The following is a 7,106-nucleotide window of genomic DNA, read 5'->3' on the forward strand; positions in this document are numbered from 1 at the left end:
CACTCAATGTTACGAAATACACCACTCAATGTTAAGAAACACACCACACAAATATGCACTGTGGTGTGTTTCTTAACATTGAGTGGTGTATTTCGTAACATTGAGTGGTGTGTGACCGCACGGCCGCACGGGAGAGCACGACCGCACGGGAGAGCACGGCCACACCTGAACCAAAATATATATATATATAAAAATTAAACTTGATATATTACTAGGTATCTAGCAAAAGCTATTATTTGCAATTGCAATTGTAGTTCGCTATTCGTAGTAGCCTGTTGTTAAAAATTAAAAAAAAAAATGAATATAAATATAAAAAGAATAAAAATCAAAATATACAAGTATTTATATGGATATTATGAAACATATAATAAAATTCGACGATGATAGATGAAAATGTTCTTTTGTTTATGTATTTAGGGAGAAAAAGTTTTTAGAGAAAGTTCAAAAGTTAGGGATAAAAAGTTCATAGAAAAAAAAATCAAAATATACAAGCAACAATGAAGTAAAAATAATATTATTGCAAATTTTTAGAGGAAGATTGTAAAATTTAGGAGAGAAAAAAATTGGTAGAATTTAGGTATGAAGAAAATATAATAAAGAAAAAATAATTTATTGAATTTAAATATAAGGTTTATAAAGTTTAAATAGGGAGAAAAAATAGAGTTTAAATAAAGAGAGAAAACATACAGAGTTGATAGAAAGAAAAATTTTAAATTCAACTATTTATATTTGAGAAGAAAAAATCTACAAAAATTTTAAAATTATAATGTACAAAGCACATTTAAATGTAGAATTGGTTGTATAAGGTTTATAAAGTTTAAATAGGGAGAAAAATAGAGTTTAAATAAAGAGAGAAAACATTCAGAGTTTATAGAAAAAAAAAATTGAAATTCAACTATTTATATTTGAGAAGAAAAAATCTACAAAAATTTTAAAATTATAATGTACAAAGCACATTTAAATGTAGAATGGTACAACCAATTTAGATCGATCAAATACTTATTCAGTATGTTAACAAAGGAAATAATCGAATGATTACAAAATTTTATCAAAGTTCAACAAATGTTGATGGTGTTGATGTGGTGGATGAGATCAACATATACCATGATTGTAGATATGTGTCATCTTCTTAGACTACTTGGCGACTACTAAGTAATGACATTCAATGTAGAACACCAGTAATAAAGAGACTTAGTTCAATATTCTTTCAAGACTATGAAGACGTTGAAACAATTTTGAATAGACAAACTCTGAAGTGAAATTGTTAATTAGTTATATTGAGATGCCAAATAAATTTGTTTGGAAAAAAATATACGTCAATGACAACTAAGGCAACGTGATTTTGGAATTGGTCGTATCTTTTATGTACCATCGGGCAGTATGAGTTGTATTATCTTATGTGTCTATTGAACATAGTTCGAGGACCTCAAAGTTTTAAACACATAAGAACATACAATGGAATATAATACAACACTTTTGAACATGTAATTGGCTACTAAATGATGATCTTGAGTACATTGATGCAATTAAGGAAGTTAGCCATTGGTCAACTTCATATTCACTAAGAAAGTTGTTTGTCACAATTTTAATGGCAAACACAATGGGTAGGCCTAAATCTATGTGGAACGAGATATGACAGCATCTCACTGAAGAAGTTCAATACAATCGGCGAAAATTATTAAACCAACCAGGTATTCATATTACATTACTTAGTTTGTGAGAATTTTTAGAAAAAAAAAAAGGCAAAAATATAAAGAAATTAACATATTATTTTGTGAGAAATAAAAAGCTCTTACAGGCTGTTTGGTTCACAGAATAAGCAAGGAATGGCTATTATTGGCACCCCCTAACCTATTACTGACCTTTCGGGAATATGTTTTTTATTCTTTTTTCTTTTTTACCCTTTTTTATATCTAAACTTTTTACGTTCATCTTTCTCTTTGTCATCACATCTCATCTCACTTCCGCCATTACATTAAATTGAAATTATATATATATATATAACAGCAGCAACTGATGATTTCTCTTTGGAGCCTAAATCCAAAGAAATTGAAAACAAAAATACGCAATATTTCAGCAACAACAAATAAACAAACTAAAAAGTTTCTGAAGAATACTTATCTTAAATTGTATATCAACATATACACAAATTTTAACAATGAATTTGACCTGCCAATGCAAGGAGTAAAAGAGAGCGAGCCGCCAGTCAGAATTGTTAGCAGAGACGTAGTGGAGCTCATCGGCGGTGCACACCGAAGGCTTGCTCGACAGCTTTTTAGCTTCAACGCTCTCTACCTAGCAGGCGGTGCTGTTGGGGTTGACCGTCGCGACGGCAATCTAAATCGCAAAGCAAACGTCGGAATGAATCGTGAAAACCATTTTTTCCGGTCGGATCCGATTACCACACTCCAACAAATTGGGGAAACTGATTTCCTTGATTAGGTGAAAGTTGAAATACGTAAAATCTAAAGTTAGAACGACAAAGAGGCAACAGTGGAGAAAATGACACATAATCATAATCATAATAATAATAATAATAATAACTGTAGAAGGACATTTATGTCTTTTAACCATATATTCTATTTCTATTCCTTCAACCAACCAAACGCTGAAATACAATTCTAAAGTCTCTATTAGTTCAGCGAACCAAACAATAAAATACAATTCATATTCTATTCCTTACCTATTTCATTCCCATGGAATAGTATTCTTATTCCCTCCAAATTCATTTCGTGAACCAAACATGCGGTTATTACTTTACAATAAGAATTTGAAAAATTATCCAAACATGTTTTAGGGTTTAGGGTTTACAATAAGAATTTGAAAAATTATCCAAACATGTCATTAATGCATGTAGGAATTATTGTTACGACTTGAGAATCAGTTGATTTGGAAAGAGTATCATATAATCGTGATTCCCTTTCTGAAAAGAGCAACATACTCAATTCAAAACTAACCCAAGAGCAAAGATCGATCTATGATGGTGTTATTCCATATGTTTATTCAAACAAGAGCATATTGTATTTTGTTTATGGGTATGGTGGTACAGCTAAAACATTTCTTTGGGGGATACTATCAACTTATATTAGAGTAAAAAGTCATATTGTTATTGATGTGGCATCCAGTGGCATAGCATCTTTGCTTTTGTCAGGAAGACGCACAACACACTCTAGAAGACTCACGCACAACTTATACCGATCTATATCAATGAAGACTCTACGATACATGCAATATTAATCAAAGTAGTCAATTAGTAGAACTCATTATTCAAGCTAAATTGATAATTTAGGATGAAGTACCAATGATATACAAGTATTGTTTTTAGGCTTTGGATTGAATAATGAGAGATGCATTGTGGTTTGTGAATAAAGATTGTGCTAAAACTGTGGTATTCGGTAGCAACTCTAGGCAAATTTTACTAGTGGTGACAAAAGGATCAAGACAAGAAATTGTCTCTGCAATATAAATTTATCATTGGAATCATTGTAAAGTGATACGCCTGACCAACAATTTGAGATTAAATAGTTTGAAACAATTTGCTAATTGTCTTGCTTCTATGGGTGATAATACTATTGGAACATATAACAAGAAACATATATAATAAACTACCTCTCTTACAACAAAATAATAGTAATTGTTTTTTTTTTTTCACAACACAAATAACAAAAATTAACCAAACAAGCAATATAATTAAGAAAAAACAACTAAAGCATAAATTTACTTAAAAATCGATAATCATGTCAAAATATCCCTTTATTGTGTATATGACAATATTCCTATACAGGATGAACTGAAAATTTTTTTCAGTGGAGACAAATTAAATGTTAAGTAGAAGTATGGTTTTTGATTGAAAATTAAAGCAGTTGTATAATTCCCGAGGTGACTCCCGAAGTGAGGATCAATTATGCAAAATATACACCCGTATCTGTCTCTACTTCATATGAATGATATCTATATCTATCTATATCTATATATATAAAAGCCACACATTTCTGAAAAATAAAAATATTTTCGTTTTCCCGCCCAGTCAAAACTACGTAGTTTTGATAAATTGTAAAATTATCAGTAAAAAGAGATTAGAAGGTATGAATGCATTTATTGTGTTCACATCTTCTGCAACAAACAAAGCATGCTTACAAATTCCAATAACTATTTTTACAATCTACAAGACTAACATTAATTGTCTAACATTAATTGATTACGGATGAATTTAAAATTCAAAATCAGTATTTACATCTAAATCAACACTATAAATAAATGTCATATCACAACCAATACTTCCAAATCTCTGTCAGTATTAGATGCAGAGATGCCACAAGCCAGAAGCCCAATCAGAGACCCAACCAGAGAGGAGGAAACAGCCGGCAGAATCAGACCCTACCAAGAGAAAGGTATACACCTGCAAAAGCATGGTAGTTGATTATAATGATATTTCGTTCCTTAGTAATAGGGCTGTTCTGTTTTGCAGGTGTTTTTAAAACGAATTTTTGTTGATTCTTTATCACAGGTCCTATTCATTTTAAAGCAAAGCAAAGATAGATCCTGGTAACATCCATGGCCTTCCAATTACATCCCCATGATTTTTTTAAAAGGTATGAACAAAGGCAGCCACATTAGCACTGTGCACACAAGGAGAGCTATTCGAGTTCGGCTGGTCCGAGTTGAAGCACCACAAGCAAGAGCAAAGAATGCATTTTTTCATGACAAAGAGGTAATGTTAATATCACTTTTTCACATGTATTATTTCTGGATCCTTATGATCTATATTGTTTTTTTTTTCTTGAAAAAAGAATAAGCTTGAGAAACTGCAGAACATTAAATATTGACTGCCCATAAAAATTATGATATATTTCTATTTATGGTCCTCTACGTTACAAATCATGAATATCTAAATTTTCCTAAAGATACATGGTTACCTTTAAATCTTTCAGGTTGTACTCTAATATCTTTTATTTTTGTTCTCATAGTTTTCTCTTTTGAATCAAAAGGGTCAGTTTATTTTGTATTTAGTCAGGAAATAAGAATGAAAATGATGAAGGGATAAACTACCATTCTGGGCAAGAGAAAGAAGAGAAAGAAGCTTTAAGGTACAATGAAATAATACCTGTTGTTGATTTTGATCTCTGCTTTCCATATGTGACTAACTGCACAGTGGATGTAAATGGTGAAGCTGCATAGGTCATGTTGGGAAAACATTCATGATGAAGTAGGCAATAGCTTAAGGATTAAGTTGTGTTGAGGCTAAGGATTGAGAACACCTGCACATTTGCTAAGCTTTGTATCTTCTTTTAACTTTTTTTTTTTTTTTTTAAATAGCATTCTAGAAAACTCTTAACATTTTCTGTCTGTAGGGCACTGTTATACATTCTCATATACCAAAACCACATGGAGAGGGCACTGTTATACATTCTCATATACCAAAACCACATGGAGCAGCTTAAGTGAGGGATGATGATTTTAATGAGGTAAACAATTAGAAACTAATTTAAAACAGAAGATGAATTCATTCACTGGGTTATCTATGTGATGAGGCAGATAGGTGTGGTTTTATTAGGCAAGGTTTTGGTGTTTTGCTGTGATTACAAGGATAATAACAGTATTTGTTTGGCCAGGAACATTGTTCATGCATTTTTGGGCATCAAATGCTCTGAGGCATTTGGTATTTATTTGTGACAAACAAAACTTCCTGATGGCAAACATTACAGATTGTAGCTGATATTTATTGTAAGCTAAAAATCAGTTTTTGGTCTAATCACATGCCTGTTTTCCTAAACTTGTGTTCTAGCTAGACCTTAAACTGCACTGTTTGTAGAACTGGGTATTTTTTTATGCAGGAATCAAGATATGCAAGTCTAATGGTATTGTAATCAAGATATCAAGATTGAAGGTTGAAGATTGAATCAAACTATCAGTCAATCAAATTGCTTGGAACTGCATAATACATTTTTATTACAAAATTGTTGTACGTAACTGTAGTTTAGATCTTTGCTATGTAAGACATGTGGGCATGAATAAACATATATAGCCAAATAGAATTGCAGTTTTTGTCATTTTTTTCTGTATTTAGATTAGAAAATGTTTAGGTTTGTAACACTTTGTATTTCAATTTTATTGTAAAAATAAAAATGCAGAATCACACATGTTCAAGTAAGACTTATAATTCAAATCTCATACTATCTAAAATTCAATAACTTATATAAATGTTTCCAAATTAATCTGGTAATATGAATCACAGTCAAAAGAGCTTATAAAATCAAGAATACTTATAGTTAACTCACACAGGAAAACTATTTCAAAGGTACGGATACTAACCTTTCAAGCTTTGTATTCAACCAGAACCAAATTCCATGGTCATGTTCCTGTAAACGTAAAAGTTTAAGTTACTGAAACCATAAATCTACTAACTATTGGGACTAAATAATTGGTTAGATGTAAACCTGTGAAGAAAATAGTTTTAAATATAAGTATACGACAGTTTTTTTTTTTATCAGAGTTCTTCTATGTATACTTCTATCAAGTTGTTGGACCACAAATTTGTTGCTACTAACTACTTCTATCAAAAAATAATTAAACTGATAAGCAGTACTACTGACTCTTTATACTAATATCAACTGATAAGTATTGGATAGTAATATTAACCTATCGGATCAAAAAAAATCAACAACTATTACATTTTCGAGAAAAAAAATAAAATAAAACTGCAATGGAAATAATTAACTTTGAACACATGTTTATATGGCATTGAGCAACCGTAAAAAATATGTAATTTAACGGCATTTTTAAAAATAATCATTTCATATACAATCGAAAATCAAGCAAAGTATAATATTAAAAAAATTAGTAACTAACTGATCTTAAATCATATTACACGTCTCAAAACATGAATCTTCTCAGCTCCAATGTGATTGAAATTCCAAAAACACTTAACCTTCCAGTTACCCCTGTGTAAAAAACATGTGTTAAGATAAGTACCTATTCGAACTTAGTTATTAACAAGTATTAACCTTAAAATATGTGTATTAACAATTTATTAAGGCTCATCATTGATACATGATTCTTATGTTTTTGAAAGATGTGAAGGCATCATTTCAAAACTGTTGAGTACC

This window comes from Ipomoea triloba, chromosome 15, assembly GCF_003576645.1.
Source record: "Ipomoea triloba cultivar NCNSP0323 chromosome 15, ASM357664v1".
NCBI lineage: Eukaryota > Viridiplantae > Streptophyta > Magnoliopsida > Solanales > Convolvulaceae > Ipomoea > Ipomoea triloba.